Genomic DNA, 15,542 nt, shown 5'->3' with positions numbered 1-15,542 from the left:
GAAAAATATTTACTTAAAGTTGACAGGCCACCCCTAGGCTACATTTTGTAAATTCTGTCCTGATGACAAAGTGTGAGAGCACTTGCTGGCCATAGTGATAGATTTCCAGTCGTTCCAATTGCCTGGTCATTTCTTGCCTCTGTGCTTTTAGCTCTTTGGTCCTCTCTGGCGAGTAGACTTTTACCAACTACCCAGCTATTTCCTTCTCATTAAAGGCTATATGCTCACATAATGCCCTGTATTTTCCCTTTTATAACACTCATCACCCTAGAAACCTCTCTTTTCTAATTACACTATAGTCTCTTTTGCAACTCTATTCCTAGTACTTATTATAATTCTGGAAGACTGTATGTATTTAATAGACCTTTCTGTTAAATCCTGGAGTCTCTCCTTAGTGATTTTGTGTGTTCATTTCTGTTGTGAATGGAATCTCTTTTTTTTATTATATTTGATAACAGTTAATTAAGAGCATATAAGGTAGCTACCAATTTTGGTATAATTATCTGGTTATCTTCACCTTTAATGAAGACTCATTATCCTAGAGATTTACATTTGATTATTTTGTGTTTTCTGTCACTATTTTTTTTAATTTTATTTTATTATGTTATGTTAATCACCAGACATGACATCATTAGTTTTTGCTGTAGTGTTCCATGATTCATCGTTTGCGTATAACACCCAGTGCTCCATTCAGTAGGTGCCCTCTTTAATACCCATTACCAGGCTAACCCATCCCCCCACCCCCCTCCCCTCTAGAACCCTCAGCTTGTTTCTCAGAGTTCACAGTCTCTCATGGTTTGTCTCCCCCTCCGATTTCCCCTTCTTTTTTCCCTTCCTACTAACTTCTTCGTTTTTTTTTTTTTTAACATATAATGTATTATTTGTTTCAGAGGTATAGGTCTGTGATTCAACAGTCTTGCACAATTCACAGCGCTCACCATAGCACATACCCTCCCCAATGTCTATCATCCAGCCACCCCATCCCTCCCATCCCCCACCACGCCAACACCTTTAAGTTTGTTTCCTGAGATTAAGAATTCCTCATATCAGTGAGATCATATGATACATGTCTTTCTCTGATTGACTTATTTCACTTAGCATAATACCCTCTAGTTCCATCCACATCGTTGCAAATGGCAAGACTTCGTTTTTTTTTTTTTTGATGGCTGCATAATATTCCATTGTACATATATATACCACATCTTCTTTATCCATTCATCTATTGATGGACATCTTGGCTCTTTCCATAGTTTGGCTATTGTGGACATTGCTACTATAAAAAGTGGGGTGCATGTATCCCTCCGGATCACTACATTTGTATCTTTGGGGTGAATACCCAGTAGTGCAATTGCTGGGTCATAGGCTAGCTCTATTTTCAACTTTTTGAGGAACCTACATACTGTTTTCCGGAGTGGTTGCACCAACTTGCATTCCCACCAACAGTGTAGGAGGGTTCCCTTTCTCTGCATCCTTGCCAACATCTGTCGTTTCCTAACTTGTTAATTTTAGCCATTCTGACTGGTGTGAGGTGGTATCCCATTGTGGTTTTGATTTGGATTTCCCTGATGCCGAGTGATGTTGAGCACTTTTTCATATGTCTGTGGGAAATTTGGATGTCTTTTTTGGAAAAATGTCTGTTCATGTCTTCTGACCATTTCTTGATTGGATTATTTGTTCTTTGGGTGTTGAGTTTGATAAGTTCTTTATACATTTTGGATACTAGCTGTTTATCTGATATCTCATTTACAAATATCCTCTCCCATTCTGTCGGTTGTCTTTTGGTTTTGTTGACTGTTTCCTTTGCTGTGCAAAAGTTTTATCTTGAAGAAGTCCCAGTAGTTCATTTTTGCCCTTGTTTCCCTTGCCTTTGGCAATGTTTCTAGAAAGTAGTTGCTATGGCTGAGGTCAAAGAGGTTGATGCCTGTGTTCTCCTCTAGGATTTTGATAGACTCCTGTCTCACATTTAGGTCTTTCATCCATTTTGAGTCTATTTTTGTGTGTGGTGTAAGGAAATGGTCCAGTTTCATTCTTCTGCATGTGGCTGTCCAATTTTCCCAACACCATTTGTTGAAGAGACTGTCTTTTTGCCATTGGACATTCTTTCCTGCTTTGTCAAAGATGAGTTGACCACACAGTTGAGGGTTCATTTTTGGGCTCTCTATTCTGTTCCATTGATCTATGTGTCTGTTTTTGTGCCAGTACCATACTGTCTTGATGATGACAGCTTTGTAATAGAGCTGAAAGTCTGGAATTGTGATGCCACCAGCTTTGCTTTTCTTTTTCAACATTCCTCTGGCTATTCGGGGTCTTTTCTGGTTCCATACAAATTTTAGGATTATTTGTTCCATTCCTTTGAAAAAAGTTGATGATATTTGATGGGGATTGCATTAAGTGTGTAGATTGCTCTAGGTAGCATTGACATCTTCACAATATTTGTTCTTCCAATCCATGAGCATGGAACGTTTTTTCCATTTCTTTCAGGAGTATTTTATAGTTTTCTGAGTACAGATTCTTTGCCTCTTTGGTTAGATTTATTCCTAGGTATCTTATGGTTTGGGTGCAACTGAAAATGGGATGAACTCCTTAATTTCTCTTTCTTCTGTCTTGTTGTTGGTGTATAGGAATGCCACTGATTTCTGTGCATTGATTTTATATCCTGCCACTTTACTGAATTGCTGTATGAGTTCTAGCAGTTTGGGGTGGAGTCTTTTGGGTTTTCCACATAAAGTATCATATCATCTGCAAAGAGTGAGAGTTTGACTTCTTTGCTGATTCGGATGCCTTTGATTTCTTTTTGTTGTCTGATTGCTGTGGCTAGGACTTCTAGTACTATGTTGAATAGCAGTGGTGATAGTGGACATCCTGCTGTGTTCCTGACCTTAGGGGAAAGCTCTCAATTTTTCCCTATTGAGAATGATATTCACTATGGGTTTTTCATAGATGGCTTTTATGATATTGAGGTATGTGCCCTCTATCCCTACACTCTGAAGAGTTTTAATCAACAAAGGATGCTGGACTTTGTCAAATGCTTTTTCTGCATCTATTGAGAGGTCATATGGTTCTTGTTCTTTCTTTTATTAATGTATCGCATTGATTGATTTGCAGATATTGAACCAAACTTGTAGCCCAAAGATAAATCCCACTTGGTCGTGGTGAATAATCCTTTTAATGTACTGTTGGATCCTATTGGCTAGTATTTTGGTGAGAATTTTTGCATCCATGTTCATCAGGGATATTATTCTCTTTTTTGAGAATATATATATATATATAATTCTCCTTTTTGATGGGGTCTTTGCCTAATTTTGGGTCAAGGTAATGCAGGCCTCATAAAATGAGTTTGGAAGTTCTCCTTCCATTTCTATTTTTTGGAACAGTTTCAGAAGAATAGGTATTAATTCTTCTTTAAATATTTGGTAGAATTCCCCAGAAAGCTATCTGGCCCTGGGCTCTAGTTTGTTGGGAGATTTTTGATGACTGCTTCAATTTCCTTAGTGGTTATGGGTCTGTTCAGGTTTTCTATTTCTTCCTGGTTCAGTTTTGGTAGTTATACATCTCTAGAAATATATTCATTTCTTCCGGATTATCTAATTTGCTGGCATATTGTTGCTCATAATACGTTCTTATAATTGTTTGTATTTCTTTAGTTTTGGTTGTGATCTCTTTCATTAATGATTTTATTTATTTGGGTCATTTCTCTTTTCTTTTGATAAGTCTTGCCAGCTGTTTATCAATCCTATTAAATCTTTCAAAGAACCAGGTCCTGGTTTTGTTGATCTGTTCTACGGTTCTTTTGGTTTCTATTTCATTGATTTCTGTTCTGATCTTTATTATTTCTTTCCTCCTGCTGTGTTTGGGCTTTATTTGCTGTTCTTTCTCCACCTCCTTTAGGTGTAGGGTTAGGTTGTATATTTGAGCCCTTTCTTGTTTCTTGAGAAAGGCTTGTATTGCTATATACTTTCCTCTTAGGACTGCCTTTGCTGCATCCCAAAGATTTTGGACAGTTGTGTTTTCATTTTCATTGGTTTCCATGAATTTTTTTAATTCTTCTTTAATTTCCTGGTTGACCATTCATTCTTTGAAAGGATGGTCTTTAGCCTCCATGTATTGGAGTTCTTTCTGCTTTCCTCTTGTGATTGAGTTCAGTTTCAAAGCATTGTGGTCTGAAAATATGCAGAAATATGCAGGGAATGATCCCAATTTTTTGGTACTGGTTGAGACCTGATTTGTGACCTAGGATGTGATCTATTCAGGAGAATGTTCCATGGGCACTAGAGAAGAATGTGTATTCTGTTGCTTTGGGATGGAATGTTCTGAATATATCTGTGAAGTCCATTTGGTCCAGTGTGTCATTTAAAGTCTTTATTCCCTTGTTGATCTTTTGCTTAGATGATCTGTCCATTTCAGTCAGGGGGGTGTTAAAGTCCCCCACTATTACTGTATTGTTGTCAATGTGTTTCTTTGCTTTTGTTATTAATTGCCTTATATAATTGGCTGCTCCCATGTTAGGGGCATAGATATTTACAATTGTTAGATCTTCTTGTTGGATAGACCCTTTAAGTAGGATATAGTGTCCTTCCTCATCTCTTATTACAGTCTTTGGTTTAAAATCTAATTTGTTTGATATAAGGATTGCCACCCCAGCTTTCTCTTGGTGTCCATTAGCATGGTAAATGGTTTTCCACCCCTTCACTTTCAATGTCGGGGTGTCTTTGGGTCTAAAATGAGTCTCTTGCAGACAGCATATCGATGGGTCTTTTTTTTTTTAATCCAGTCTTATACCCTGTGTCTTTTGATTGGGGCATTTAGCCCATTTACATTCACAGTAACTATTGAAAGATATGAATTTAGTGCCATTGTATTGCCTGTAAGGTGACTGTTACTGTATATTGTCTCTGTTCCTTTCTGATCTTTGCTGCTTTTAGGCTCTCTCTTTGCTTAGAGGACCCCTTTCAATATTTCTTGGAGGGCTGTTTTCGTGTTTGCAAATTCCTTTAGTTTTTGTTTGTCCTGGAAGCTTTTTATCTCTCCTTGTATTTTCAATGACAGCCTAGCGGGATATAGTATTCTTGGCTGCATATTTTTCTCATTTAGTGCTCTGAATATATCATGCCAGTCCTTTTTGGCCTGCCAGGTCTCTGTGGATAGGTCTGTTGCCAATCTAATGTTTCTACCATTGTAGTTTACAGATCTCTTCTCCCGAGCTGCTTTCAGGATTTTGTCTTTGTCTCTGAGATTCGTAAGTTTTACTATTAGATGTCGGGGTGTAGACCTATTATTATTGATTTTGAGGGTAGTTCTTTGTGCCTCCTGGATTTTGATGCCTGTTTCCTTCCCCAAATTAGGGAAGTTCTCTGCTATAATTTGCTCCAATATACCTTCTCCCCCCCTCTCTCTTTCTTCTTCTCTGGGATCACAATTATTCTAATATTGTTTTGTCTTATGGTATCACTTATCTCCTGAATTCTGCCCTCATGATCCAGGAGTTGTCTCTCTCTCTTTTTCTCAGCTTCTTTATTCTCCATCATTTGGTCTTCGATATCACTAATTCTCTCTTCTGCCTCATTTATCCTAGCAGTTAGAACCTCCATTTTTTATTGCACCTCATTAAGAGCCTTTTTGATTTTGACTTGGTTAGATTTCAGTTCTTTTATTTCTCCAGAAAGGGTTTCTCTACTATCTTCCTAGCTTTTTTCAAGCCCAACTAGTGTCTTTATAATCATCATTCCGAACTCTAGTTCCAACACCATACTAATGTCCATATTGATTAGGTCCCTGGCAGTCGGTACTGCCTCTTGTTCTTTTTTTGTGGTGAGTTTTTCCGTCTTGTCATTTTGTCCAGAGGAGAATAGATGAATGAGAGAACAAAATGCTAACAGGGTAACAATGACCCCAGAAAAATATACACTAAACAAATCAGAAGAGGGGCGCCTGGGTGGCTCAGTCATTAAGCATCTGCCTTGGGCTCAGGTCATGATCCCAGCTTCCTGGGATCGAGCCCCGCATCGGGCTCCCTGCTCGGCGGGAAGCCTGCTTCTCCCTCTCCCACTCCACCTGCTTGTGTTCCCTCTCTCACTGTCTCTCTCTCTGTCAAATAAATAAAATCTTAAAAAAAAATATAAATAAATAAATAAATAAACAAATCAGAAGAGACCCAAAAAGGGGGGAAAAGAAAGGGAAAGAAAGAAAGGAAGAAAAAAAAAAAGAAGAATATGATCAAATATGATCAGGCTGGTGAATAGATCACTGCCACACAGTAGATTTTGGGCATATTTTGATCTGTTATAAGAAACTGCCTCCCAAAATTTTAAAGAAAGAAAAACATATATGTATAAAAACAAGGGTAAATACGATGAAGTGATGGAATATGACTGTAAAAATGAAAATTATAAAAGATTTTATAAAAGGAATTGATAAGAAGTTGTTTGAAAAGAGAAAGAAGAGCAATTAATAAAAGGGGGGGGGACAAGAATGTGATCAGCAGGAGACTAGAACCAAACCATACACTAAAGATATAGGGTATATTTTGGTCTGTTAGTAGCAACTGTATCCCAAAATTTTAAAGAGAGAACAACTTATATATATACCAAAAATAATGTTAACTACTATGATGGGATAGAATATGACTCTAAAAATGAAAAATAAAAAAGATTTTTAAAAAAGGGATGATAAGATGTTGGTTGAAAAAGGGAAAAAGAAAAATTAAAAAAAAAATAGAAAAAGAAAATTAAAAAAAATTAACTTTGAACGACTAAAGAATTGGGGGAAAAAATGCCTTGAATTCTATGTGCAGTATTCCCGTAGCACTGGCATTCTGCCGTTCTCATTGATGCATAAACTTGGTCTTGGCTGGCTGTTCTTGTTGATCTTCTGGGGAGGGGCCTGTTGCTGTGGTTCCCAAATATGTTTGCCGGAGGCGGAATTGCCCCACCCTTGCTGGTCCGGGCTAAGTAATCTGCTTGGGTTTGCTCTCGGGAGCTTTTGTTCCCTGCAAGCTTTCCATACAGCTTTGGAGGATGAGAGTGAAAATGGTGGCCTCCTTATCTCCACCCTGGAGGAGCTGAGAACTCGGGGCCCCACTCCTCAGTGAGTCACTCCTGTCTCCCCGGTTTCTGACTGCACTCCGTGCTCACCCAGCCTGTGATGGAGCGTTTCTATCTCTGGCACCCGATCCCGTGGAGTCTCCAAACCCAGCAGATCCCTGTGGTGTGCTCCCACACTGCTCCTCCTAGGGGAGGAAGGGGAGTCTTCCCTGATCTGCCACTTGTTGGGTCCCTGCTGGGGGAGCAGTAGCCCGACTCGGTCACGGAACACGGTTTATGGCAACCCTGAGCTGAGAGCCCGCTCCTCGGCTCCGTCTCTGCAGCCGGCTTCCTTGCTCCGATACCTGGGGGCTCTGCCGCACTCAGGCACCCCCGGTCTTTCTGTGACCCCCAAGGGTCCTAAGACCACACTGTCCCAGCAAGGGTTCCACCCCCCACTTAGCCACTGCAGTGACGTCCCTCAGCGGAGCTGACTTCTAAATGGTCCGATTTTGTGCTCCGCGGCTCTAGCACTTGCCAGAAGCAGCCGGCGGAGGCCCCCTCCCCCGCCATCTATCCTCCGAATATCGCCTGGGATTCAGTTCTCCGCACGTCCTACCTTCCAGAAAGTGGTCGCTTTTCTGTTCAGAGAGCTGCTGCTATTCTTTTCTTTGATCTCCTGTTGAGTTCATAGGTGTTCAGAATGGTTTGATCCCTATCCAGCTGAATTCCTGGGACCAGACAAAATTTAGGTCTCCTACTCCTCCGCCATCTTGTTCCTCCTCTTATGTCACTTTTTAATTGTTTTTGTTGTTACTGTTTTAGTTACTTTCTATGAATTCCTCAAGTTATATTTTTTATTACATGAAAATCAATAAAGTTGCACCTCCTCATTCTCCTATATAACTTAATACTGTTGTGTGGTTGAACTCTTGGACATTATATTTAATCTCTTTGCTAACAGTTTTTAATTATCATATAAACCCTTACCTTCAAAATTAGAACCTTTTGGAATCTACATTCTTTTTAAAGAATGGTTTTGACAGATTTACATCAGAGTTAATCATACATGTGATTGATTCTCATGCTTATCTCAGTACATTTTTCCCACTAATTTTCTTTCTGGAATTTTTAATATTATTTATCTCTCAAATTAGCTAACATGGGAACACCTGGGTGGCTCAGTCGGTTAAGCGTCTGCCTTAGCTCAGGTCATGATCCCAGGGTCCTGGGATTGAGTCCAGCATCAGGCTCCCTGCTCAACTTCTTCCTCCTCTGGCCTTCCCCCACCCCCTCGTGCTCATGTGCTCTCTCTCTCAAATAAATCAAATCTCTAAAAAATTAGCAACATGCATTTTTAAACAAGTTGTATTATTATTATTTTTTTTACTGTGGGCATATAAGTGATATATTTTCTGATATATTTATTACATAAGAATGACCTTATACTCTCTGCATTCATTAAGGAACACTCAGTTGGGCATAATGTAATGGAATCATGTTCTTTCCCTCTCAAACACTGTAGACATTGTTTCCATGTCCTCTGGTAATTTGATTCACAAAAGAGAATTCTGAAGCCAACTGGTTTTTTATTCCTTTGTAATAAAATATTTTTCCAGTCTATGGATTCTTGTGCTGAATATAAGTGCATGTGCACGTATACATGCACACACACCCTTGTGCATGTAACAAATAATCATGACAAAGTGAAAACAACTATGGAATCTAGATAAGATGTATACAGGTTTCATTTTACAATTCTGGTGACTTTCCTATACTTTTAAACACTTTCAAGATAAAAAAATTGCAATTCAATAATTTTCCAAGATGTTTATAGGTGTAATTTTTTCTTTGAACCAAATAAATGCATTGTTCTGTATACTAAGGTGCATTTTAACTCAGAAAAGTTTCTACAAACATTGCTTTGACAATTGTTTCAGTTTCCATATCTTGCTTCCTACTGTATAATGACAATCATGTGTCTTCCCTGTCTATCATATTCTCTCTCACTTTTTACATTTTCTTTTTATTCTACATTTTAGGAAACCTCATTTTCCCTTTACTAATTTAATTTCCCATTTTGTAGATGCTGCACTTTGCTACCAATGCTGCTTTATTTTTTAATTTTGTTAGAGCTATTTCACTCTTCCTGAATTATTTCTTACTTTTACTTCCTTTTAATCACAACTTACAGTCTTTGTAGCTTACGTCCATTTCTACAAGTCATCCTGTCTCACTCTGATACTGTGGTTTCCTCTTCTGACTTCGAATCATGTCTCACCAGATTTCTACATTTTATTTTCATGTCCCCCAAAAACTTCCTAGCATGTTTTCCTTTTGCCTATTTCTTCATTACTCCTGTCAGCGTGATGTTACCTTTTCCCTATTCTATCATATTTTATAAGTTGTGTGCTTTCTTTCTTTTTCTTCCTCTCAATATCCATTCTTTTTTCTTGAAGCGGGAAAGCTCCAGATTGTATTTGCCAAATGAATGAACAGACAGGCAGATTACTTATATCTTGTTCAATGTCCACTTACATGTTTGGACTCCCCGTCACATTCACAGATAAAAAGTAAGTTCATATTTAGGGTGACCAAACTTCCTGTTTTTTTCCTGGAAATGGCTTAGTTTTAGTACTGTGAGTTCCACATCTTTGAAAACTCAGTGCTGGGTAAATCATGACAGTTGGTCACCCTAGAACTGGCAAAGCTATTAGCCCAGTGTCTAGTGATTAACTGGTTTTCATTTTGTTCAATTGGGTTCCACTCCAGAGTTGGCATGCTATGAGAATACCTATAGACAGCGTATATATCATAGCACAATTTATGTAATGAGGAGCAAAGAACCAATAATAATTATGAGCCCACAAACTCAGTTGGACCTCATAATTAGAAAGGACTTTGGACTTTCATCTCATATGAAATTACACATTTACACCCATCTTACCATGAATGCAAGAGCAAGGAGACTGAGGCTAATATTTAAGAAAACATGAAAATATCTATGTTCTTCAAACTTGATCTAGGGTGAGCAGCAATAGTAGATAACCAGTTTTGTTGATCTGGTTCAAGTTCTAAATCCAGGTCAGCTGGCTTCATTGTTAATGGTATTTCTTCCCAGATTCTGGCAGATTTTTCTGTATCTTAATGTGTTTTTATTAGGACTTTGTAAAAGGTCAGAGGTTAGCTCAGATGTCATTTTTCAGTGAAAGTCTTGGTTTCCATTTTTTATTTAGAAAATGCTGAGTTAATTATTGCCTGCTTCAAATTTAGAAAAAATATTTATAATTAAAGTAATTTTTAACAATCAAAGACAAAATGACCAAAAAACAAACAAATAATAACAACCTTTAAGGAGGGGTTGGGAAGTTACAGGAAAAATGCACTTTTTAAATGTGCATCCTAGATATCACACATTTGGATGTGGATACCAGAAATGTAATTCGTATTTTCCTCCAGCAATCTGTGAAGTGTGTACATTCAGAAGCTAAAGAATTCTTTATATACTTGGTTCCTTCTACTTCAAGAGGAATTACTTAAAAACAATTTAGACTAAGTTATTTTATAAGTGGGTATTATTTGTCAAGTTATTTAATAAATGTGATATTTAAAAATTTTAAATTTAACTTTTTTTAAAGATTTATTTATTTGAGAATAAGAGCACAAGTGGCAGGAGGAGCAGAGGGAGAGGGAGAAGCAGACTCCCCACTGAGCAGGGAGGCCAACACTGGACTCGATCCCAGGACCCCAAGAATCATGACCTGAGCCAAAGCCAGATGCTTAACTGACTGAGACACCCAGGCATCCCAAAACTTAACTTTTAAGAGCACATTCATGATCATTTATAGACAATAATAAATTTGAGTTACGCTTTCCTTAAAAGAATAAGATGTAGGCTCATATATATATATATATATATATGTATATATATATATGTATATATATATGTATATGTTTCCTTAAAAGAATAAGATGTAGGCTTATATATATATGTGTGTGTGTATATGTTTGAGAGAGAGAGAAAGAGCTGGGGGTGGGGAAGGGTCGGGGGGGAAGAGAGAGAATCTTAAGCAGGCTCTGGCTCTGTATGGAGCCTGATGGGAGGTGGGAGGGGGGGCCTGGATCTCACAACCCTAAGATCATGACCTGAGCTGAAATTAAGGGAAGGACACTTAACCAACTGAGCCACCCCGGTGCCCCCATATATGTATTTCTATCTATTTAGTAATCGACCTGATAGAAGCATCAATAACAAGTAGTCATATTGTTTATGAACACATATGTCTACTTTTACCATACCATGCTCAAAATACCATTTATGCTCAAATACCATTTGCTAGAATGTATATGATTTACCAAGTCAATAAATAAAGATGAATTCAGTTAACTTTACAAAAAGTAAGAATTAACCTTGCTATGGGAGGTGAATATCAATTAATGTCACAACTGCTTTTGGGTAAAATAAACTAATCTGGGGGTAAGTAGTCTTCATCTTTTTATCGCCTCAATATGAATCATGGTTAGACTTTGGATGGATGTCACTTCAAGTGGGTAAGGCTTACCAGTAGAGAACCTGGATTCAAAATCAAACACACCCAGTTAAGGCAGATCACTTCACTATCAGTGAAAAGTTACAAAGCAGCTCCTATCGTGGTTCTTCATGTAGCTTCCACACGTGACTCAAGCATGTATCTGGAGACACTAAACTAACCTCATGTGGAGGCACTGCTAACAACTTGATCTCTAAATTCAGATGGACATAGGTTTAAATGGGCTTTTCAACTCAGGAGCTTTGTGATGGTGAGGTAGTATTTTAACTTCAGCTTTTGGTTTTCTTTAACCTATAAAATGGGGATAATAATATTGTCTACATTTTAGGGACATTGTATTATATAAAATAATACATCTAAAAGCCAATTATATTTTATTGCCTAAAGCCATTCACTTGCAAACACCTGGCATATTAAAAAGTTCAATCCCCAAGTGTTCAGAGAGAAATTCAAAAATATTGGGGCGCCTGGGTAGCTCAGTTGTTAAGTGTATGCCTTCGGCTCAGGTCATGATCCCTGGGTTCTGGGATCAAGCCCTGCATCGGGCTCCCTGCTCGGCAGAAAGCCTGCTTCTCCGTCTCCCACTCCCCCTGCTTGTGTTCCCTCTCTTGCTGTGTCTCTCTCTGTCAAATGACCAAATAAAATCTTAAAAAAAAAAGAAAGAAATTCAGAAACATTAACAATAAACAGTTATGCCTACCAAATTCTGTGAGCTCAGGTTTAATTGATCCCCAGGTTGAACTGAAGTGGGCCCCAAATGAAATAAAAATATTTCACAGACCACTACTGACATCTTATTTTAAAAACAAACAGCCTTTTTGGAATAACTGCTCACAACTGTTAGCTTCTGTTTTCATAACAAGCAGAGAATGTTAAAGGATTTCTCATATCTTCAAAATATTCACATAATGTTGACAAGAATTTTAGTAGAGGAGAAAAATGACCATTAATTCTTTTGAAGGAAGGCTTGCATATTTATTATGTCAGAGCCAGGGACCATACCTTTCTACTGAGTTTCTATGTCTGACTCTTCAGATGTTCGCAATCACTCATTTCTCACCAAGGTTAGTAAAACAGCATTGCTAGAAGTGATGACCCTCTGTTAACTTGGTTTTCCTGCCTTACTATTGCTCATTTGTTTCTGTTTTTGTTTTTTGCTTAAAACCTACTAGCTGTATATGCCAGAATCTTAATATGTAAGTCCCTCCATTTAGGGCATGATGATATGACATGCAAAGATTTGGTTCCAGGCCAATAAGGGAAGCGTGGTAATGGTGCATATAGTAATTATTGTTCTGGTGACCATTAACATATGGGTCTCCAGAGAATCTTGTGGTAAATTTTTTTATAACCATTGAAAATAGAAATATAGAACATGTATTGGAGGACATCAAAAAGTCAGGAGCAAGAAGGTCCTGGGTTCGAGTCAAAGTTCTGCTACTTACAAATTGTATGACTTGGACTTCTCAATAGCCATGTTCTCATCTGAAAGCAAAGAGAATAATAACACCCATTTCAAGGGAATGATGGAAGATTAAATATGTGTAAAATGCTTAGAATAGGTTTCAGTAGGTAGTAAGCATTTTTGAAGTATTTGCTCTCATTTTTTATTATGCTATCTTCTTACTTTGGTAACTTAAAAATCTAAAAGTTAAACATTTTTAAATAGCTTTAAGAGGCTAGAAATCAACAAGATAAAGCTTAAGATGAGGGGAAAGGCACATACATTTTAAAATAAATATAAAATAAATAACATTTTATGATAAAAGAGCCAAGAATATACAATGGGTAACAGTCTCTTCAATAAATGGTGTTGGGAAAACTGACAGCCACATGCAAAACAATGAAACTGGACCACTGTTTTACACCATACACAAAGCTAACTCAAAATAGATGAAAGACTTAATTCTAAGACCTGAAACCATAAAACTCCTAGAAAAGAACACAGGCAGTAAACTCCTTGACATTGGTCTTGGTGATGGTTTTTAGGATCTGCTTCCAAAAACAAGGGCAACAAAATAAAAAATGAACAAGTGGGACTACATCAAACTAAAAAGCTTCTGCACAGCAAAGGAAACCATCAACAAAATGAAAAGGCAACCTGCTGAATCGGGGCAAATATTTGTAAATCATATATATGTATATTCAAATCATATAAAGAATTCATTCAACTCAATAGCAAAAAACCCAACAATCAATTAAAAACTGGGCATAGGATCTGACTAGACATTTTTCTAGTAGGACAGCCAACAGGTATATGAAAAGATGCTCAACATCACTAATCATCAGGGAAAGGCAAAACAAAACAACTATAAGATATCAATTCACACCTGTTAGAATGGCTATTTTCTGAAAGATGAGAGATAGCAAATGTTGTCAAGGATGTGGAAAAAAGGGAAACCTTGTGCACTGTTGGTCGAAATGTAAATTTTCCATTTTGGCAAACAATATGGAGGCTCCTTAAAAAAAATAAAGATAGAGTAACTATATGATCCAGTAAATCCACTTCTGGGTATTTATCCAAAGGAAATGAAAACACTAACTTGAAATGATTTCTGCACTTACAAGTTCATTGCAGCATTATTTACAGTGGCCAAGATATAGAACAACCTATCTGTCCATTGTTGGATGAGCAGATACAGAAAATGTACTCTATATATAACCACAATGAAATATTATTTAGCCAAAAAGAAGGAACTCTTGCCGTTTGCAACAACATGGACAGTGCTTAAGAGCAGTATGTTAAGTGAAATAAATCAGACAAAAAAAGACAAATACCCTATGACCTCACATATATATATGGAATCTTAAACAAAACAAAAAAACCAGTATGCCGGTTCTTCAAAAATTTAAAAATAGAACTACCTTAGGATCCAGTAATTGCACTGCTAGTATTTAACCAAAGGATACAAAAATACTGGTTTGAGGGGGTTCATGCACCCTGAAGTTTATAGTAGCATTATCTACAATAGCCAAATTATGAAAAGAGCCCAAATATCCATTGACTGATGAATGGATAAAGAACATGTGGTATTATATATACAATGACATAGTACTTAGCCAAAAAAAAAAAAAAAAGGCATCTTGCCATTTGAAACAACGTGGATGGAGCTAGACAGTATAATGCTAAGTGAAATAAGTAAGTCAGCAAAAGATAAATGCTATATGATTTCACTCATATATGGAATTTAAGAAACAAAACAAATGATCATGGTGGGGGTGGAAAGAGAGAGAGAAGCCAAGGAACATACTCTTAACTATAGAGAACAAAATGATCATTACCAGAGGGGAGGTGGGTGGGGGATGGGTTAAATAGGTGATGGGGATTAAGGAGTGCACTTATTGTGATAAGCACCAGGTGTTGTATGTAAGTGTTGAATCCTTAAGCTGTACACCTGAAACTAATATTACACTATATGTTAATGAACTGGAATTTAAATAAAAACTTAAAAAAATAAAATCTTAAAAAATAAATTAAAAAACAACAAAACAAAACCCTCATAGACAGATTGTTGGTTGCCAGAGGCTGGGAATTAAGGATGAACAAAAAGGGTAATTGTGAACAAAAGGTACAAACCATGGGTAAGTACCAAGGTTCTAATGTACAGAATGGTGACTACTGTTAATAATACTGCCTTGTATATTTGAAAATTGATAAGATTAAGAGTATATCTTAAAAGTTCTCTTCACAGGAACAAAAATTTTTGTAATATGTGTGGTGATGGATGTTAACTAGATTTAATGTGATAATCATTTTGCAATATATATACATTGAATCATTATGTTGTACATTGGACACTAATACAATGTTATGTCAATTATATCTCAAAAAATTTGAGAAAATAAATACATACATACATAAATGCAGACATATAAATAACATTTATTACTATCAATAAATGCATATATAAAAATAAGGTAATACATTGAAAGATAAAATATAAAAGTTTTGCTTTGAGAATAATATATTTTT

The sequence above is a fragment of the Eumetopias jubatus genome, unplaced genomic scaffold, assembly GCF_037043125.1.
Source record: "Eumetopias jubatus isolate StellerSeaLion01/CBP00866 unplaced genomic scaffold, mEumJub1_p1.0 scaffold_14, whole genome shotgun sequence".
Lineage (NCBI taxonomy): Eukaryota > Metazoa > Chordata > Mammalia > Carnivora > Otariidae > Eumetopias > Eumetopias jubatus.
This window is presented reverse-complemented; position numbering follows the sequence as displayed.